The sequence below is a fragment of the Mandrillus leucophaeus genome, unplaced genomic scaffold (assembly GCF_000951045.1).
Source record: "Mandrillus leucophaeus isolate KB7577 unplaced genomic scaffold, Mleu.le_1.0 Scaffold186, whole genome shotgun sequence".
Taxonomy (NCBI): Eukaryota; Metazoa; Chordata; class Mammalia; order Primates; family Cercopithecidae; genus Mandrillus; species Mandrillus leucophaeus.
In genome coordinates, this window is record NW_012101876.1 from 6880367 (window position 1) to 6903497 (window position 23131).

Here is a 23131-nt window from a genome sequence, read left to right on the forward strand (position 1 = left end):
CCCGGCTATTTTTTTGTATTTTTTAGTAGAGACGGGGTTTCGCCATGTTAGCCAGGATGGTCTCGATCTCCTGACCTCGTGATCCGCCCGTCTCGGTCTCCCAATCTCGCACTATTCTTTAAGCTCCATGAGGGCAACACCATGTCTATTTTTTTCACTATTAAATTCCCAGAACCTAAAATAATGTTGGCATATAGGTACTCAATATATGTTTGTTAATTAAATAATTAGATTATCTAAAATGATAATTTTGGAGGAAAAAGTACCTCTGGGGTAAATCTGCATTTCAGTTTAAGCTTGTGAGATATAATGGTAAAGTCCGGGTGGCGTAATACACAAAGTGCTCAGCATACTGTTTACAACCTGGAATGGGCTGAATAAATGACACCTTTCATTAATTGAGATCCTCCAAATCTCCTGTTTAAACCATTATGGTGGCTTTGCCACCAGGGAACAGCCATATAAATGCATGAAAATATTAGGAAGAGCATTCACTCTAGAGAACACATTTAGTAAGCACCTACTTTGTGCCCGGTGAATCCACTTTTCTTATTTGATGGCTTCTGAGTCTTACCAGTCTGCCTAATGTCTATAAGACCTTGCTAATCATGTATCTTCCAGAAAAGAAGATCAGTGGAGAAGTCAGCAGTCTTGCCAAGGCACATGTCAGTTCTTCATGTGTTTGCTTGTTAACCAGGACCGTGCATTGGAATTGCCTGGAGAACTATTACAAACACTGAGGTCTGGACTCCATCCTCAGAGATTCTGGTCTAATTGGTCTAGGGTAGTTTTTTAAGCTTCCCAAGTTATTGTAACATGCAGCCAGGTGTGAGATTGTCAGTTTTATCAGTTAGGAGGTACGTGGCAGGGCCCAGCAGCTCACATCTGTAATCCCATCACTTTGGGAGGCCAAGACTGACACAGGGGGTCACTAGAGATCAGGAGTTCAAGACCAGCCTGACCAACAGAGCAAGACCCCCATCTCTACCAAAATAATAATAATAATAACAATAATAATAATAATTTATCCAGGCATGGTGGCACACTCCTGTAGTCTCACGACTTGGGAAGCTGAGGCAGGAAGATCATTTGAGCCCAGGAGTTAAATACCACAGTGAGCTATGATTGTACCACTGCACTCCAGCATGGGCAACAGAGTGAGATTCTGTCTTTAAAAAAACAAAAACAAAGAAACAAAAAGAGGCACTCAATGAATATGTGATCCGAGAGACTGAAGATACAGACAATGGCTAGACCACACAGATATGACAATACAACTTTGACCCACAACCTCTGTAGCAACTGGCCTAGAAGGAAACTTTCCTATTTTTGTCCCCACTTTTCCAACTTAGGACCACCAGAGAAAGTCAAGTATGTTCCCCAAGCAAATCACAGAAGATGTCCCACTTCTAGTTAGCCCACCTCTAGTATCTCCATGCTAACAACCTCCAATCAGGGTGCACCTGAAGCCTTCTATTCTTTTCACAATAAAGCCTTTCTATTCCCCTGCCTGCCTTTGAAACTCTGCCAAAAACAAGTGACAGTGGCTGACTCCCTCGTTATACCAAACTCTGAATAAATAGCCTCTTTCTTTTCATTTGGGTGGTTTTAGTTTATTTTCACAGTGCCACTGTTCTTGTTACTATAACTAGTACTGTAACAATTGCACATATACATAACATACTTCTTCAGCATCTCTTAAAACAAGCAGAATCAAATAACAGACCTACTGGGATTAGCCTAGATAAAAGCCCAATCAAATATAAGGATTCGAGGGTGTCTCAAGAGCAGGGTACAGTTGGGTCTCAGGAACCCAGAAAAGGAAGGTTGTACAGAACTAGAACATTTTCTCTCTTTGTCTCATGTCTCCATTTTTCTCCATGCATCTGCTCCATTTTTTCCTGGTTGAGACCACCTGTCTCTATTTTTCAGCCTATATGACACAATAGTCACAGCCAGCAGCTCCCAGATTTGCACACATTTCCTCAATTAAAGACAGGAGAGCTAGAACAACTGGAATCTCCTACTTGCAATTCCAAATCCCTAAGGAAGGATCTGCCTGGCCCATGATGGAGGGGTTCCTTTTCCTGATACCCCTTTACTATGTGGATTGCTGGGAGGAGGTCAGTTCTCACAGGAAACAGGAAGGGTGGCGGAGGAGCACACAGTAGTAAAAAAACTTTAATAATAAAAAAGCCATGTAATTTAAATTCTTTTTTTCTTCCTTTTTTCCTTTTTTTTTTAAAAATTATACTTTAAGTTCTAGGGTACATGTGCACAACGTGCAGGTTTGTTACATATGTATACTTGTGCCATGTTGGTGTGCTGCACCCAAACTCGTCAGCACCCATCAACTCGTTATTTACGTCAGGTATAACTCCCAATGCTAACTTGTACCAAACCTAATGATTTTTGTCTCTTCTGGTGAAGCTTACCTTGTATAACTTGTAGCTGCATCTCCACTTTCAGGTATCTTGGGATCATTTAAACATTTTTAAGAAAAATTGTCCTTGAGACCATGATGCCTCAATGGGGCCCTTCAGTGTACCTCTCTATAAGCTTAGCCCATAGCCATGAGACAGCTGCGTCCACGCCCCCACCATCTCCCGGTGTCCTGTAGAAGTACACTTCACCTATTACCGATGAGGGGCACCCATGCCCAAACAACTGCTATAGTCCTTGCTATCCTTTTTGGCGGGGACCTTGGATCTTCTTGCCCAGATGACCTAGAGTTAGGGCAGCTATTTGGAGCACCCCAACTTCCTATTGTATTTACCTCCACTCATCCAAAGTGATGCTGTTGTCCCTCACTTGCCCCTCACTCCACCAATCCACAGGAACAAAGAGATAGCAAGGAGGTACTAGGAATAGAGGAAGAGAGAATTTCTTGAAGTGGAATTAGCTCAGAGCCATCCACTTCTAATCAACTCAGACGCTAAATTCTGGGCAACACAAGGAGGCAATTAAGCATAAGTGTATGCCATTTGCTTTGTAGGTGAATATAAACTGCAGAGGCCAGAGGTCTGAGACATTGTGCTCAAGCCAAAACCAGGGCATACTGTGCTGCTCCCAACAAATCACATACCATAAGTACAGAGGAGCCACAGGATTAAGTCTGGAATTCATATTTTCAAAGGAAGCTTGGAGAAAAACACTGCTTCAAACATTCCAGCCACTATCACCATGGAACTCTGCACTGAGTCTTGATATCAAAGATTTACTGAAGACCTGACACATACGCCATTATGCAAATAACACATTCTTACTTTTTTCAACTGTGAAGTTCAATTAACATTTTATTATGTGAAGTCAAACAGGCGCCTACTCTTAAACTTCTAGCTTTAAACAAGTAGCAATATTGTCAGTCTGTTTTGATGTCTGCTTATCTCTAAGCAGAGAGAACAGGAACAAAGATAACTGGGAGTTTTGTGTTATGTAACTGCAGAGTTCACTGTCTCTTTGCCCTTTTCAAGGTCTTGGGTAGTATCTGATCTGACATTTCTGAAGCTAGGTATTTGAGAATAGCTTCTGAAAGATCATCTCTCTCTTTCATTGTTCCCCCTCCTGGAATATTTTACATGAGTTTGCAATGCACCTGACCCTTCAATGGAAAGGATTCATGACGCCCTTAGCGCCAAAGGACATTGTGACCTAGCTAGGAGGGACTGTGTTTCCACTCCCCCGCTTACTAATGATACACGCTGTAGCAAGACACAGATGTGTGTGTGTGTGTGTGTGTGTGTGTGTATGTGTGTGTGTAATACTTTAAGTTCTAGGGTACATGTGCACAATGTACAGTTTTGCTACATAGGCATACATGTGCCATGTTGATTTGCTGCACCCATGAACTCGTCACTTACATTAGATATTTCTCCTAATGCCCTCCCCCTGCCCCCCACCCCACGACAGGCCCCTAGGTATGATGCTCTCCTCCCTGAAGACACAGATGTTTTTGAACCCTGATTTCATCATCAGTCAAATGGGAATAATAATAATAAAAAAAGTATGTTCTGGCCACCTCATAGGGAATAAAATAATAATGAAAAGAGATGCCAACATGGACATTCTAATTTATTGGGCACCTTACTGTATGCCATGTATTCTGACAGGTTCTTAGTGTGAAATGATAGAGCAAAGATAGACATGGTCTATTTCCACATGGGCTTACTTGAGTCTACTGGGAAAATTAGATTTCAAGTTTTAAAATCCACACAACAAATGTAAACTTGAACTGTGACAAATGCTCCAAGGCAGAGGTCCATGATGCTATGAGAGACTGTATTAGGAAGATCTGATTTAGGTCTGAGGTCAGAGAAGGCTTCCCCTATGGTAGTGATGATTAAGCTATAACCTGAAGGGAAAAATAGAAGTTGGCTAGGGAAAGAGAGAGGGGAGAGCCTTCCAGGCAGTGGGAGTAAGATGTACAAAAGCCTCATAAAGAAGAGACCCAGAATAAATACAAAGAATTGAGAGACATGCAAAAGGAACATTGGCACCTTGCCCTGCCACCATTACAATTAAGTGTACACATTGCATACACAGTCAGAGGGGAAAATAAAAGCAACTTTGCATCTGAGTGACCATGAAAATCAGAAATAACTGTCTAATCCTCGTTCCTCAAATGAATAACATCTTGAGCCCCTTCTTGAAAATTAAAAACAATTTTATCCCTCATTTTATCTTTGATATCTTCAGATATATAATGATCCTTGTAGATATGATAATCAAGTGAGAAATTTCTAGGTTTTGAGCAATGGAAATAATTGTCAGACTGATTATAACTCTAAACACCTGCTTTTCAGCATGTTCCATTCTTCTGGAGGTTGAACTGTCTTGCAAGCATTGCAAGGAACATTTCTTACTACTTAAATCTCCCTCTGAGTGCTAGTGTGGTGGGAACTGTCCAAGGTAAGGTTAGAGGGATTTAGTTTGGGCCAGCTCAGAGTCCTGTGAGCCACTTTCAGGAATCTTATCTTTATGTTAAGAGCAAGGGGAAAGCCACTGGGGGTGGTGGGAACATGACCTTTTGTATTTTGAGACCACCACTCTGCTATGGCATGAAAATGAATTAGAGAGGAACAGAGTAAGTGCAGGTCAGCCACTTAGGAGGCCACTGCAATAACCAAGTCGAAAGAAGATGGAAGCTTATTTTAGGGTGGTGATGGTGGTGGTAAAACAGAGAGAAGAAAATGGAACTGAAAGGCATTTGGTAATAAAATGAACAGGACTTTATTCTGGCCTGAAAGCTAATTGGATGGTGAAGCTATGCCCTAAGCTGGAAAGCACTGGAAGAGGAGCAGTCTTGGGGCCTTGTAAAGTCCTAGATGCATGTAAAGTGTGATTCTCATTATCCAAGGATTGGGGAATTCCTAGGGATGGAGTGCTGTCACACTCCGTTCCAAACCACATGGTGCAGCCCTAGCATTCCCAAATTTCAGTGTGTAACCCATTAAACCCTCTGGTAAAGTGCAAGGAATTCATTCCTTTGTCAAAGCCACTATTGTGTCTCCTTGGAAAACTCATTTAAATATATTTATAGGGAGAGACAAGACATTAAGAATCTGTTAATCACTCTTTATGTTTACACGACACCTTAAAATTTCACAAGATGCTTTACCACAGCAATACTCAAAGTGTAGCCCCTAGCAGCAGCTTCAGCATCACCCGGGAGCTTGTTAGAAATGCAGATGCTCAGAATATCCAAGACCGAATGAGTCAGAAACTAGGTGTGTGTGATGTGGGGGGTTGGGGGGTGTATCTGAAACCCATATTTTGACAAATTCTCCAGGCGATACTGATACACACTCAAGTTTGAGAAGCATTGCTTACATGTAGTATCTCTTCAATGCTTAACAATTGTGGTAGGTAGAAATTATTATCATCCCTATTTCACTAAGAAAGAATCGAGCCTCTGAGAAGTTAAGTGATTTGCTTAAGCACCCAGTTGGTGTTAGCAGAAATGTAAATCTAGTCCAAGAATCCAGGATCTCCTGGATCTACATTTAGTTCGCATCCAGCCTTCTCAGTTAAAATGAATGCAGGGATCTGAGGAGACAGGTTTGTATTTTTGATGGGGACTGAGGGTGCAAAGGTGAATTTGGAAGAGATGAAAGGATTTCCTTTCATCCTAATTTGTACCAAGTAGTAAGCTGCCAGATTATATTATTCTGCCTGGGGTGGGCCTCAGGAGGGAGCAGTAGTGCACTAGTGCTGGCTGGTAACAGTTCAGGAAGAGCCAATAATGCACGTCTCTTCCAAACTCTGTGTTCAGTGGTGTCATGCTGGTAGGTTAAAGTGGACCAGGGTGAGAGTATTTACATCACAGAAACGGCAAATGCTACAAATTAGGGCTTACCAACCCTCCTCCCTAGAGATGGTTATTAAATATTTACCAGCACACCACTGGGTGGAAACCAGAGGATTTCAGAGAAAATATCATAAAATAGGAAAGGTGGGGATACTGAGGTAGGACAGGTTCACTATGATCAAGGTAAAGTGTTGCCAGTTACAATTATGAACTAGATGTTTCTCTTGTGGATTAAGATAACTGGCAACAAATAAACCAATCTTAAATCATATACTTCTAGCTGAGCTAATCAAGTCAAGATAAGAAACACTGAATACGCATGTTTGAGGCAAAATTTAAAAACATTTTTAAAGGGGTTTCTAGTCTTCACTAAGTATAAAAAAAGTGGGCAGGCTCTTCATAATAAAGAGCATGTCTTCAGCTGTTTTTCCTAGCATCGCTTGAAATGGCTCTTAAGAACTCTCGAACAAAATGATAACAGATGCCATCAGCAAGACCTACAGATTCTGGAAAGAAAGGAAGTTTTACCAAGATCAAGTTCATGTTATATTTTAGTAAATGTTGAATAAAATTCTATGAATTTTTCTATACACCCAAGATTGAGAAAGTATAATTATATGAAACACGGATTCATGCTGGGGAGGCTTGTTTAAAATAGAATCTATCTTAGCTGAAATTTGAATACATTTTGGTTTAGAAACTAAGGATGAAGACTTTTGACTTTGGGGGCACTTAACTCCTAATATTATAGAGCTTAGCTACTAAAACCAATCATAGAATCACCTAGAATGTCTCTGGCCCAGTGATTCTCAACTGTGGATACACACTAGAACCACTTGGGGAACTTTTAAAAATCCTGATTTCCAGGTGGCCCCCCCGCCCCCAAGCAGTTAAATCAGAGTCTCTGGGAGTGGGACACAGGCAGCAGTGTTTGTTAAAGCATTCCAGGTGATCCCAAGTGCAAGATTCCAATTGCAGCTAAGGTCAAGAACCCCAGTCCTGGAACAAATGGAGAATCCCTACCCTTATTTTACAGAAAAAAGGCCTAAAGTCCAAAGAACTTTAATGATTGGCCCAGAGCCACTCAGCTAGTTGCTAGCTAGTTTATCATTGTGAACATTGTCAGAATCAAAATGGAGTCACTAATGTTAAGAAAATCCTGACAGGCCAGGCATGGTGGCTCACACCTGTGGTCCCAGCACTTTGGGAGGCCAAGATGGGAGGATCACTTGAGGCCAGGAGTTCAAGACCAGCCTGGTCAATATAGCAAGACCATCTATATATGAATTTATTAAGTATTAAATCACACGATCACAAGGTCCCATTATACACAATAGGCTGTCTGCAGGCTGAAGAGCAAGGAGAACCAGTCTGAGTTCCAAAGCTGCAGAACTTGGAGTCTGATGTTCGAGGGCAGGAAGCATCCAGCACGGGAGAAAGATGTAGGCTGGGAGGCTAGGCCAGTCTCTCTTTTCACATTTTTCTGCCTGCTTATATTCTAGCCACACTGGCAGCTGATTAGATGGTGCCCACCCAAATTAAGAGTGGGTCTACCTTTCCCAGTTCACTGATTTAAATGTTAATCTCCTTTGGCAACAACCTCACAGACACACCCAGGATCAATACTTTGTATCCTTTAATCCAATCAAGTTGACAGTCAGTATTAGCCATCACACCTCTACTAGGACATCTGCCCAGCAACTGCCTGTCTAACCTTGAACTGGAATCACCATTGTTATTGAACTTTGTAGTCAAGGATAATTATTTCAAAACAATGATGTAAACTTCCTCAGTTTTTCCTTTGAAAACCTTTGTTTTACCTCCCCGAGTATTCACTTAGTTTGATATGACATGCATATTCCCATTGCAATGCTTTATTCCCAAATAGTTACCTTTTCTTTTAGAGAGCCCCTCTCTGTTATTTAGGTTAACGTCATCAATCAGATAGCAATTATCCTTTGCTCAGTATTGTGGTAGGTGCCATTGAATTTAAAGGGAAGACCAGTGGAGTGGACTGTGGAGCTCTGTTCTCATAATTCCCACAAGCACTTTTGTCCTGGTGAAATCATTTTAAATCAGTGGTGACTTCAGATTCCCACTTCACCACGCAACCTCTTACCCCCAGGTTTTTCCAATTACTCTAATAGCACTCTGCAATTTGTTTTCATTAGCACTTGTCACAGTCCGTAATTGTATATTTATGTATAACATTACTATATTAATTAATCCCACTAGTCTATAAACTCCACGAGGACATGGATTGTGTCTGGATTTTACCCACAATTCATTCCTTTATTCAACAAATATTGACTCTGAGTGCCCACCCTGGGTCAGGCTCTGTTCTAAGAACTAGTATAGTGCCTGGCACAGAGTAGTCACTCAATAAATGTTTCTGTCAGTCATGAAAAGGCAGGAAGAGAAGGGGTATGTGGAAACATGAAGAGGCACCCGTTTACGTTAGAACTGTGGTTTCCAGAGTGGTCTGCAGACAAGCGACATCAGCATCACTTGGGAATGTGTTAGTAATGCAAATTCTCAGGCTCCACTCCAGACTGACTTAATCACGCCCCTGGTGATTCTGATGAATGCTAAGGTTTGAGAACCACTGCAGTAAAGTTGGCAGAATTGGGAACTGATTATAGGCTTCTGATCTGATTTTGGCATCAGTTAACAAATGCCACCTTTGATCTTCCCACCAGCTGCCTCTTTGCCTGTCCTTCTTCCAAGGCCTCCCACCTGTCCTCAGGAAATCAAAGAGCTTGAAGGAACCACTCAGATTTTGACCCATAAGAATAGCTCTTTCATCAAATTGTGGTCTATGTCTTCAAAAAAGATGGAAATGTAAAGTAGACTGGATGTAAGGCTGAAACAGAAGGTTTCACTTGGCACTATTTAACGAAACTCTTGAGAATATCCTTTTTAAATGAGTTGGCTGTGTTAGGAACCAGACATTCACAACCTCATAAATCAGAAATGGGAGTGTTGGCTGCATATAAAGTTTGGTACCACCTTGTCCTGCTGTACATGGCTTGCCAACTCCAGCCCTCAGCAATTTCCATTTGCTTCAGTTTCTTCCTCATTACAACTGCCAAGATTTCTGAAGAAAGTGTCAAAGCCTTGCTAGTTTGATCCACTCCCAAATCACTCCATCCAGCTTTGACGAGGTTCTCCCGGTGCTGCTGCTCATCAATCACCCTTTTCCTTCTCTCTTCTTCACTCTCGACCAGCCACTTTCCACTCTTTTCACCAGAAACCCCTCTCTGACTTCTCACTCTCAGTAGTGACCTTACCACTCTTCTTAGAATGTCAAGGAGTCCAACACGCTCTCTCAGCTGTCTTCTCTCCACCTCATTTTTTTGCATCTTAATTTTTTCCTTTTTTCCTCATTTTTCATCTCATTTACAAGTAATTTACTAAGAACTCTATTTGCCAAGCACTGTCCATAATCCTGCCTTCAGGGTGCATTCAAGGAAGGTTAATAATAAACATACAAATATTTAATAAGACAGGATAATTATAAATTGTGACAAGAGCCACAAAGGAAAGCCAGGTCTGGGCCAGGGATGGGGGATAGGAGAGAGGGAGACAGAGAGAGAGAGAGAGACTTCCTAGGGCTTTCCTCCTCCCTGTGCACATTCTGATTCCAGCCTGGTTTTCTTCCACTGATTTAATTACCATCACATCTCTCTCTCTTACTCCAAATCTTTTCCTGCTACCTACAAATAGAATTGGCTCTGCCCCATTGTAAAACATGTCTTCATGATTCTAGGATAGGTTGCTTTTTGTTTCCACCACTTTCTTGAAACTCTACCTTCCATTAGACTGGTTGCTAAAGTCTAAATCCAGTGGCCTAGTACTCTTCATTCTTGTCCTGCGTATAGGGATATCCATGTTCCTTCTGATGTAAACCGATTCCTTCTCTGACTTCTGTGAGGTGGAGCCAATCTTGTTCTTGAACCTACCCAAATGTGCTTCTCTCTTTGTTTTGCTCTCTTCTACATTTATACATCCACCTCCTTCAGGAAATCATTTTTAATTTTTTCAGCCGGAAGTGACCAGGCCCTCCTCTGATACCTTACAGCTCTCCTCTTTAACAGGTGACAGCACTTACTGGTCCTTTTGTGGCTCTCTCATTCTCCTTCCTGGGGTTGCAAAATGCCTAAGAGCAAGAACTGTGAATGAAGCATTTTAAAAATTCTACCACCAAGGGTTTTTTTTTTTAAATTATTATTTTTTAAAACTTTTCTTATTTCAATAGGTTTTTGGGGAACAAGTGGTGTTTGGTTACATGAATAAGTTCTTTGGTGGTGATTTCTGAGCTTTTGGTGCACCCATCACCCAAGCAGTGTACACTGTACCCAATGTATAGTCTTTTATCCCTTGCTACCCCTACTCTTTCCACCAAGTCCCCAAAACCCAATGTATCATTCTTATTCCTTTGCGTCCTTATAGCTTAGCTCCCACATAAGAGTGGGAATATATGATGTTTGGTTTTCCATTCCTGAGTTTCTTAACTTAGATTAAAAGTCTCCAATTCCATCCAGGTGGCTGTGAATGCCACTATTTCATTCCTTTTTATGGCTGAGTAGTATTTCATGGTATATTAATATCACATTTTCTTTATCCACTCATAAATTGATGGGCATTTGGGCTGATTCCATGTTTTTGAAATTGTAAATTGTGCTGCTATAAACATGTGTGTGCAAGTATATTTTTCATATAAAGACTTCTTTTCCTCTGGTTAGATACCTAGTAGTGGGGTTGCTGGATCAAATGGTAGATCTACTTTTAGTTTTTAAAGGAATCTCCACACAGTTTTCCATAGTAGTTGTACTAGTTTACATTCCCACGAATAGTGTAAGTGTTCCCAATTCACTGCATCCCCACTAACATCTATTATTGTTTGATTTTTTTGACTTATGGCCGTTCTTGCCGGAGTAAAGTGGTATCACATTGTGGTTGTTATCTGCATTTCTCTGATCTTTTGTGATGTTGAGCATTTTTCCATATGCTTGTTGGCCATTTGTCTATTTTCTTTTGAGAATTTTCTATTCTTGTCCTTTGTTCACTTTTTGATGGAATTTTTTGTTTGTTTGTTTGTTTCTTGCTGATTTATTTGAGTTCTTTGTAGATTCCAGATATTAGTACTTTGTTACATGTAGAGTTTGCCAAGATTTTCTCACACTCTGTGAGTTGTCTGTTAACTCTACTGATTATTTATTTTGTTGTGCAGAAGCTTTTTAGTTTAATCAAGTCCCATCTATTGTTTTTGTTGCATTTGCTTTTGGGTTCTTGGTCATAAAGCCTTTGTCTAAGCCGGTGTCTAGAAGGGTTTTTCCAATGTTATCTTCTAGAATCTTTATGGTTTTGGGACTTAGATTTAAGTCTTTGATCCATCTTGAGTTGATTTTTATATAAGGTGAGAGATGAGGATCCAGTTTCATTCTTCTACATGTGCCTTACCAATTACTCCAGCCTCATTTGTTGAATAAGTTGTCCTTTCCCCCCTTTATGTTTTGTTTGCTTTGTCGAAGATCAGTTGGCTGTAAGTATTTGGCTTTATTTCTTGTTCTCTATTTTGTTCCATTGGTCTATGTGCCTATTTTTTACACCAGTACCATGCTGTTTTGATGACTATGACCTTATAGTATAGTTTGAGGTCAAATAATGTGATGCCTCCAAATTTGTTCTTTTTGCTTAGTCTTGCCTTGGCTATGTGGGCACTTTTTTGGCTTCATATGTATTTTAGGATTGTGTTTTCTAGTTTTATGAAGAATGATGGTGGTATTTTCATGGGAACTGCATTGAATTTGTAGATTACATTTGGCATTATGGTAATTTTCACAATATTGATTCTACCCATCCATGAGCATGGGATGTGTTTCTCTTTGTTTGTGTTATCTATGATTTCTTTCAGCAATGTTTTGTAGTTTTCCTTGCAGAGGTCTTTAACGTCCTTGGTTAGGTATATTCCAATCTTTTTTTTTTTTTTTTTGGAGCTATTATGAAAAGGGTTGAGTTTTTTATTTGATTCTCAGCTTGGTCGCTGTTGGTATATAGCAGAGCTACTGATTTGTGTACATTAATTTTGTATCCTGAAACTTTGCCTAGTTCATTTACCAGTTATAGAAGCTTTTTGGATGAGTCTTCAGGGTTTTCTAGATATACAATCATATCATCAGCAAACAGTGACAGTTTGACTTCCTCTTTACTGACTTGGATGCCCTTTGTTTCTTTCTTTTGTCTGATTGCTCTGGCTAGGACTTCCAGTACTATGTTGAATAGAAGTGGTCAAAGTGGGCATCCCTGTCTTGTTCCAGTTCTTAGGGTGAATGTTTTCAACTTTTTCCTGTTAAGCATAACGCTGGCTGTGGGTTTTTTGTGGATGGCTTTTATTACTTTAAGATATGCCCCTTCTGTGCTGATTTTGCTGAGGGTTTTAATCATAAAGGGATGCTGGATTTTGTCAAATGCTTTTCTGTGTCTATTGAGATGATGTGTTTTTTGTTTTTAATTCTGTTTACATAGTGTGTCACATTTATTGACTTATACATATTAAACCATCCCTGCATCCCTGGTATGAAACCCATTTAATCATGGTGGGTTATCTTTTTGATATGCTGTTGGATTCGGTTTGCTAGTATTTTGTTGAGGAATTTTGCATGTATGTTCATCAGGGATATTCGGCTGTAGTTTTCTTTTTTTTTTGTTATGTTCTTTCCTGATTTTGGAATTAGGGTGATACTGGCTTCATAGAATGATTTAGAGAGGATTCCCTCTTTCTCTATCTTTCAGAGTAGTGTCAATAGAATTAGTACCAATTCTTCTTTAAATGTCTGATAGAACTCAGTTGTGAATCTGTCTGGTTCTGGACATTTTTTTGTTGTCAATTTTTAAAATTACCATTTCAATCTTGTTGCTTGTTATTTATCTGCTCATAGATTTTATATCTTCCTGGTTTAATGTAGGAGAATCGTATATTTCCAGGTTTATCCATCTCCTCTACGTTTTCTAGTTTATATGTGTAATGGTGTTCATAGTCGCCTTGAATAATCTTTTGCATTTCTGTGGTATCAGTTGTAATATCTCCCGTTTCATTTCTAATTGAGCTTATTTGAATATTCTCTTTTCTTTTCTTGGTTAATCTTGCTAATGGTCTATCAATTTTATTTATCTTTTCAAAGAACCAACTTTTTGTTTTCATTTAATTTTTTTGTTTCAATTTCATTTAGTTCTGCTGTGATCTTCATTACTTCCTTTTTTCTGCTGGGTTTGGATTTGGTTTGTTCTTGTTTCTCCAGTTCTGTGAAGTGTGACCTTAGATTGTCTATTTGTGCTGTTTCAGACTTCTTGATATGGGCATTTAATGCTATGAACTTTCCTCTTAGCACAACTTTTGCTGTATCCCAGAGGTTTTGATAGGTTGTGTCACTATTATTGTTCAGTTCAAAGAATTTTTTAATTTTCATCTTGATTTCATTGTTGACCCAATGATTCAGGAAGAAATTATTTAATTTTCATGTATTTGCATGGTTTTGAGGGTTCCTTTTGGAGTTGATTTCCAATTTTATTCCACTGTAGTCTGAAAGAGTACTTGATATGGTTTCAATTTTCTTAAATTTACTGAGTCTTGTTTTGTGGCCTATCATATGGACTATCTTGGAGAATGTTCCATGTGCTGATGAATAGCATGTGTATTCTGCAGTTGTTGGGTAGAGTGTTCTGAAAATATCTGTTAAATCTATTTATTGTAGGGTATAGTTTAAGTCCATTGTTTCTTTGTTGACTTTCTATCTTGATGACTTGTCTAGTGCTGTCGGTGGAGTACTGAAACCCCCCACTATTATTGTGGTGTTGTCTGTCTTCTTTCTTAGGTCTGTTAATAATTGTTTTGTAAATTTGGGAGCTCCAGTGTTAGGTGCATATACAGGTAGAATTGTGATGTTTTCCTGTTGGACTAGTCCTTTTATCATTATATAATGTCCCTCTTTGTCTTTTTTATGTGCTGTTGTTTAAAGTGTGTTTTGTCTGATATAAGAATAGTTACTCCTGCTCATTTTTGGTGTTCATTTGCGTGGAATATCTTTTTTCACCCCTTTACCTTAAGTTTATGTGAGTCCTTCTGTGTTAGGTGAGTCTCCTAAAGACAGCAGAAACTTGGTTGGTGAATTATTATGCATTCTGCCATTCCGTATCTTTTAAATGGAGCAGTTAGCCCATTATGTTAGTATTGAGATGTGAGGTACAATTATATTCATCGTGCTATTTGTTGCCTGAATACCTTGGGTTTGTTTTCATGGCGTTATTGTTATATAGGTCCTGTGAGGTTTATGCTTTAAGAAGGCTCTATTTTGGTATATTTCGAGGATTTGTTTCAAGATTTAGAGATCCTTTTAGCAGTTCTTGTAGTGCTGGCTTGGCAGTGGCAAATTCTCTCAGTGTTTGTCTGGAAAAGATTGTATCTTTCCTTCATTTATTAAGCTTAGTTTCACTGAATACAAATTCTTGGCTGATAATTGTTTAAGGAAGCTAAAAATAGGACCCCCAATCCTTTCTAGCTTGTTGGGTTTCTGCTGAGAAATCTTCTATAAATCTGATAGGCTTTCCTTTGTAGGTAACCTGATGCTTTTGCCTCACAGCTCTTAGGATTCTTTCCTTCGTCTTGAGTTTAGGTAACCTGATGACTACGTGCTTATGTGATTATCTTTTTGCAATAAATTTCCCAGGTGTTCTTTGAGCTTCTTGTATTTGGATGTGTAGGTCTCTAGCAAGGCCAAGGAAGGTTTCCTCAATTATTCTCTCAACTATGTTTTCCAAACTTTTAGATTTCTCTTCTTCCTTGGGAACACTAATTATTCTTAGGTTTGGACATTTAACATAGTCCCTGACTTCTTGGAGGTTTTGTTCATTTTTTAAAATTCTTATTCTTTGTCTTTGATAGATTTGGGTTAATTTGAAAGTCTTGTATTCTATCTCTGAAGTTCTTTCTTCTGCTTGTTTGATTCTATTGCTGAGACTTTTCAGTGTGTTTTGCATTTCTCTAAGTGTGTCCTTGATTTCCAGAAGTTGTGATTGTTTTTTATTTATGCTATCTATTTCACTGGAGAATTTTTATTTCGTATCCTGTATCATGTTTTTGATTTCTTTAAGTTGGACTTCACCTTTCTCTGGTGCCTCCTTGATTAGCTTAACAATTGATCTTATGAGTTATTTTTGTGGCAATTCAGAGATTTTGTCTTGGTTTGGATCCATTGCTGGTGAGCTGATATGATCTTTTGGGGGTGTTGAAGAACCTTGTTTTCTCACATTAACAAAATTGTTTTTCTGGCTCCTTCTCATTTGGGTAGTCTATGTCAGAGGGAAGATCTGGGATTCAAGGGCTGCTGTTCAGATTCTTTTGTCTCATGGCTGCTCCCTTGATATGGTGTTCTCCCCCTTCCTCTAGGAATGGAGCTTCCTGAGAGCTGAACTGTAGTGATTGTTTTTGTTCTTTTGGGTCTAGTCACCCAGTGGAACTATGAGGCTCCAGGTTAATACTGGGAAGTGTCTGCAAAGAGTCCTGTGATGTAATCTTTCTTCAGGTCTTGCAGCCGTGGATACCAGGACCTGCTCTGGTGGAGGTAGCAGAGGAGGGAAGTGGACTCTGTGAGTCCTTGGTTATGTTTTTGTTTAGTGCACTGGTTTTGTGTTGGTTGTCCTCCAGCCAGGAGGTGGCGCTTTCAAGAGCACATCAGTTGCTGTGCTATAGGGAGGATTCAAATTTGCCCTAGGGACACCTGATCAAGTGATCAGGTTTCTCAGGCAGTGGGCAGGCCCATAGAGCTCCCAAGAGATTATGACCTTTGTCTTCCGCTATCAGGCAAGGTAGAGAAAGACCTCCAGGTAGGGGCAGGGATAGATGTGTCTGAGCTCAATTTCTCCTTGGGTGGGTCTTGCTGCAGCTGTTGTGGGCAATGGGGGTGTGGTTCCCAGTTCAATGGAGTTATATTCCCAGGGAGATTATGGCTGCCTCTGCTGAGTCATACAGGTTGCCAGGGAAGTGGGGGAAAGCCAGCAGTCACAGGCCTCACCCTGCTCCCACATAGCCTACAGTCCTAAAGTCTGGTCTCATTCTCACTGAGCCCCCACAACAGCACCAAGTCTACTTCCAGGCAGCCAGCGACCAGGGCCGAGAACTTGCCCCAGACCGTGAGCCTCTCCATTGAGAAAGCAAGCCGACTAAGAGGTTTTCAGTATCTCAGGGAACCCACAGAAGTGATCCAGTTCCTTTAAAGGGTCTGTGGATTCTCTCGGCTTTCTGGTATGTTCCTGTGGTAGTTCTTGGGACAAAATTCACAATGTGAGTCCCCACATGCTGCTCTGTCCATCTAACTGGGAACTGCAAGCTAGTCTTGCCTCTCATCTGCCACCTTAATCCTCTGTCTACCACAATAGCTGTTTGAAATGGATTACTGTTAGCTTAGCAGTGGTAATTAGTAGATATTCTTAAGTAATATCTTAAAATATTTCTTAATTAATTTGATGCATTTGTGCATTTCATAGATTTCAAGGCCTAGATATTGGGAATTAGATGTCTCAGCTGAGGATGAAATTGATTCTTATTCCAGAAATAAAAGTGAGGTCCTGGTGCCCATGAGCAGAATCTGTGTGCTACCATAGCAACACACAGCATTGCTTTGTCTTAGTCAATATAAATTAACCTTTTAAAAAATGTGACTGTAAAAGGTTATATATGTTAAGTATATAATTAAATTTTTGCTCGGAAATATCCCTCATTCCCACCATTGTGCCTTTCTAGAATACATCCCCATTCCTTCTGTTATTTACTCCTCCCTTGTGCCTTGTTGGACCACATCTGACACGTTAAGAGATGTATCTTTGCACAGTTAAATCCTAAATAATGTGCTTGGATGTGTGTGTGTTGTCAGAGTCTGCAGGAGGAATTTGAGAACTTGCTCCGAAACTTTTTGTGGCAGAAAGTTGGATTCAGCTAGACTGAGAGTGAGATAAGAGGCTCACCAGGAGGCACAAGGGAGATGGACCAGGGCAGTTGGCAGGATGAGCCTTGTGTAAGGTGAACCAAAATGCTGGCACCAGGTTTGTTTATAATCTCTGAACCCTACTGGGTTTTACTTCAATATATGAAGACCCAACCCACAAATCAATGAGAACTGAACAGAAAAAAACTGATTTTTTAAAAGGTAACAAGTTTCAAAACGTTGGTAGTTTTCCAAGTTCCATCCCACAAAACCCAATTCTCAGGGCTGGCAGGCTGGTGGTAAGACTGTGGCTGTGCCAGGGGAGTCGGTTGAATGATGGAGATCCTTAGTCTGATCCACTCCAAGAGAGATCTCAGCTGAGTCTCTTCTGTTGCCATTTGGAATATTAAATAGTTTGCCAAGGATACAAACTAAATCTGTGCAAGAATGTATACAGAGTCAGAATGGCCCATGCTTCTACACCTCCCTCCTCCCCACTCAGTTCTTCTCCAAGTCATTCTTTAATTCCAAGGCCAAGGATGATAACCACAAGAGAGAGGACATGAAAGTAAATACAATGGTGGGAAAAGAAAACAAACAGCAGCAGCAGAGAATGAAGATGAGGAGAGAAAAAACGAGAAGTAGGAAGAGGATGAGTTTGTTGTGCTGATCTGGCAAATATGTAATCTGATTTTAACTTCTAGCCATGGTGAACGATCCCAGGGGAGTACAGACTGGACCCAGCTGGGATCTCTCTTGGAGTGGATCAGACTGATAATCTCCACAACCAACTAATTCCTGGATAAGGAAGAAGAGAATGTCACCTACTTCAATATGATTTCAACCCCACTTCTACATCTTAAAGACATTGTATTATTTCAGCAGTAATGCCCCTGTTCATTAGTCCCACTGATGTTTTCATTCCTCATTTCATCTTTTTCTTAGCAGCATTCAATTAATCCTTCCTTCTAGAAACACTATGTTCCTTTGACTGGACAGAAAAAAAACATTTCTACTGATTTTTTAAAAGATAACAAGTTTCAAAATGTTGGTAGCTTTCCAAGTTCCATCCCACAAAACCCAATTCTTGGGGCTGGCGGGCTGGTGGTGAGACTGTGGCTGTGCCAGGGGAGTCAGTTGAATGATGGAGATCCTTAGTCTGATCCACTCCAAGAGAGATCTCAGCTGGGTCTCTGCCCATGAGCAGAATCTGTGTTCTTAGTACACAGAGTTCCCAAGAGACCATTATTTCATGAGACTTTCATGAGACCACTCTCAGATTAGCATCTGAGATGAAGTGGCATTATCCTGCATAGTGTCCAACATTGTACATTTGATTAGGAGGGAGTAAATGAGATTGAGCCCTGGGAGCAATAGCAGAAGGACATCCAATAGCCCAAAGTTGGAAGGAGCACAAGTGTTTATTGATGGAAGAATGGATAAACAGAATGTGGTCTAAACATACCATGAAATATTCTCCAAACTTAAAAGGGGAGGAAATTCTGACACATGCTACAACATGGATGAACCTTGAGGACATCATACAAGTGAAGTAAGCCAGGCAGAGAAGGATAAATGCTGTATGATTCCACTCATATGAGGTACCTAGAGTAGTCAAACTGATAGAGAAAGTAAAATGGTAGTTGCTAGAAGTTGTGGCGATGGGAAGATGGGAAGTTCATGAGACCATTCTCACCTTGTTTTGTCCTACTACTCTTTGGAAAAAAACCGTTTTTTTTTTCTTGTTAAATTCTGGTAAAATACACAAATAAAAATTTGCTATCTTAAGCATGTTTAAATGTGCAGTTAGTAGTGTAAAATACATTTGCATTTTTGTGCCAACCATCACCACCATCCATCACTAGAACTCTTTCATCTTGCAGATCTGAAACTCTGTACCCATTAAACAACTTCCCATCTTCCCAACCCCACAGCTCCTGGCAGCCACCATTCTACTTTCTCTATCAGTTTGACTACTCTAGGTACCTCATATGAGTGGAATCATACAGCATTTATCCTTCTCTGCCTGGCTTACTTCACTTGTATGATGTCTTCAAGGTTCATCCATGTTGTAGCATGTGTCAGAACTTCCTCCCCTTTTAAGTTTGGAGAATATTTCATGGTATGTTTAGACCACATTCTGTTTATCCATTCTTCCATCAATGAACACTTGTGCTTCTTCCAACTTTGGGCTATTGGGTGTCCTTCTACTATTGCTCCCAGGGCTCAATCTCATTTACTCCCTCCTAAACAAATGTACAGCACTGGACATTACACAGGATAATGCCACTTCATGTTGGATGCTAATCTGCCATGTTGACTTCTGACTAACCCCAGGCCCAGGAATGCCTCTAAGATTTTGACTTTATTTACTGTTGCTTGTGTAAGCCAAGACAACCTTGATGTTATCATAAACATGTACTTACCTAAGTCCTGTATTTTGGCAAATTATGGGCTATGAGGCACATAGCATTCTTGCCTTTCCCTGAGGGGTCAATTTCAGTGATCCTACACATTCCTTCTGAAGCACATATGCTCTTTCTGTATGGTATGTAAGCGCTGAGTCTGGGGGGTAACAGTGCAGAGATCTACCTGTCTTGCTGCTACATGCTTCTAAATTTGCCAATAAATCACCTTCTACTGACAAAAAAAAAAAAAAAAAGAAAAACCTTTCTCTCTCTAATCAGTATGATAACGATGGTGAGTAAAAGACATAGGGCAAAAAAAGGATAACAGCTTATGAGTAAAAAATCACCGTCAAATGTAATCCAAGGAAATCTTGTAAAAAGTGTTCTTTTTCTAACTGTAAATTCATAAATTCTTGCATGTGTTTATGGCGCACAAAGTGAAGTTTTGACTTATGAATACAATGTGGAATAATTACATCAAGCTAATTAACGTACATCACTTCAAATACGATTAGATAGGATACATAAGCTTGTTTTCTTTGAGATATATTGTGCGCTATGCAACATATAGTGAATAATAATGCAATATAGTAAATAATAGTGTATTATATATTCTAAGGAGGTCTTTATTTCATCGTTTAGTATTTCAAAATAGGCCGAGATCAGATCTCAGAAATCCCTGATTCAACATTTTAGATGCCAGGTAGAGAAAAATAGTTATTCTTCACTTTTTCCATGATTACTCATATTTATAAAGGTCTGCTGTTTGAAGGCCAATTTAAGAGAGTCATCTAATCTCAGTAAGCTGGGAAAGACAGGGTTACAAAAAGACTTTCAAATATATGCCTCATTATGCATGATCATTGTCACTGGGAGCAAATAGGCAAAGTGTGGCAGATTTGAAATTTTCTGAAGTCATTTCTAATTCTATGCTGATATTAGACCTCAGTGTGATTAATAATATAACTCATCAGTTGTAGCCACTTGATGATTATTTTCATTAGGCTTATGTATAACACTGTTTTTTTTTCTCCATGAGAAACCCAAGTCCTTTTACAAATTTTCATTTGCCAAGTAGACAACAGTCCTCACACTCTGTGAGCAAGATAAGTGCAAACTGCATTGAGTCTAGAAGGAAAGATGCTCATTTTTATTTAATATTTTTAGTTCCCACCTGTTCTCAGATGTATTTTTATTTCACTCTTTGGTAGTCTCCCTTGTTGGATGCTGTTTCCCACTCAATTCTTTTGGATTTCTGGTTGGAGTAGCTTTCTGTAGCTCTCAAAGTTTAAACTGAAAACTCATCTATTTTAACATCTAAAGTGATAGACTCTACCACCCCCTGCCTCCACCACCAATCTCATGTCTTGCGACACTCAACAATTAGACTGTGAACACTTCAAGGACTTGGATGGAGGCTGATCTGCGTTTGTATTTCCGGGGTTGAGCTCAAATCCTAGCAATTGGACATACTTGGTAAGTGATGTTTGAACAAAGGAATACATATATGGATGACCATTCCATTATAGTCTACCTCATTAGCCATTTATGAGGTCCATGGAGGAAGTATAGGGATAAGATGCTGGGGGTATGATTAGAGGAAGGCAAGGAAGATATCTGTAAAGATGTTGATGAAAATGCTTGACTGCATTTATGTTGGAAAATAGGAATAAAATATATATCATAGATAGACCTTACATAATGTATTTGTTGGGAGCTATCACATCTCAGGAGAGTCTTCAGTAGCTTGTGTGATCCTACCTATCTCTCCTTAAAAGATTTGTCTCTCCACTCATAGCATTAGGTTTTTCCAGACCCTGAAGTTCTGTCTGTGAGAAAAAGAAGACAGGAGAGTCCAGACACACCAACAGGTTGGTAAAAACAAAATTAACACAACTGAGCATCCTTTTATGTGACAGAATATTTACATACACATTGTCATCTAATCTTAATAACCCAATAAGGTTAATATTATCCTTATTTTAAGGTGAGAAAATGTAGGCTCAGATAAATTGTTTCAGGGAAGCTTTGATGAGAACTTGGAAAGCTTTTTTCAATTCACTGCCAAAGTGCTAGAGTCTGATGTAACCTCTTTGGTCAGTTTTCCTGTTCCTTAATACTGTTAAGCACCTTAGTGAGCCTGTGTGTGTGTGTGTGTTGTGTGTGTGTGTGTTGTGTGTGTGTGTATGTTAAGCATACAGTTGTATGACTTGGAAATTTTATTTTTAAAATTATCATTGATAAAATTGACTTTCTTCCCACATGAAGTTACAAGTCTATGATTTTTAACAAATGTATAGTTTCATGTTACCCCCCACCATAATCAAGATGCAGAACAGTTCCATCACACTAAAGAATTCCTTCTGCTATCATCTTGTAATTATACCCTCCCCCATCTCTATCCCATCATCTGTTCTCCATCACTATAATTTTATGTTTTTGATAATGTCCTATAAATAGGCTCATAGAGTATATATAATCTTTTGAGATAGGCTTCATTTACTTGACATAACACCTTTGAGATCCATCCAAGTTGTGTATCAAAAGTTTATTCCTTTTCATTACTGATTTTGTTGTATAGATGTATAGAATTCTATAGGATAGGATTTGTATAGGATTTCATTGTATGGAGGTATAGCCATTTGTTTATTCATTTGCCTATTTGTGGTAGACAGATTAATAGCCCCTTAAAGATGTCTACATCCTTTTCCCCAGAACCTGTGAATATATTATGTTATATGGCAAGAGGGAATTAAGGTTATAGATGGAATTAAGATTGCTAATCATCTGACCTTAACATGCAGAATTATTATGTATTAGCCAGGTGGGCCAATGCAATCATAAGAGTTCTTAAATGGAGAAGAGTAAGGCAGAAGGGTCAGAACCAAAGAAACAGCATTGTAATAAACACTGAACTGGCCACTGCTGACTTTGAAAGTGGAAGGGGGCCATGAGCCAAAGAATGCAGGCAGCCTCTACAAACTAGAAAAAGCAAGAAAATTGGTTCCTGCCTAGAGTCTCCAGAGAGAAATGCAATCCTGAAAAAACCTTGATTTTAGTCCAGTGAGACCCATTTCTGCCTTCTGACCTGCTACACTATAAGATAGTAAGTGTAAGTTATTTCAAGCTACTAAATTTGTGGTAATTTGTTACAGCAGAAATAGGAACTAGCATACTATTGAAGGACATTAGGTTATTTTCAGTTTGGGGCAATTATAAATACAGCTTCTATAAACAATTATGTATAGATTTTTGTGTGAACATAAAATCTTGTGTTTTTTTTGTTTTTGTTTTTGTTTTTTGAGATGGAGTCTCGCTCTGTCACCCAGGCTGGAGTGCAGTGGCGCGATCTCCACTCACTGCCAGCTCCATCTCCCAGGTTCACGCCATTCTCCTGCCTCAGCCTCCTGAGTAGCTGGGACTACAAGCGCCTGCCA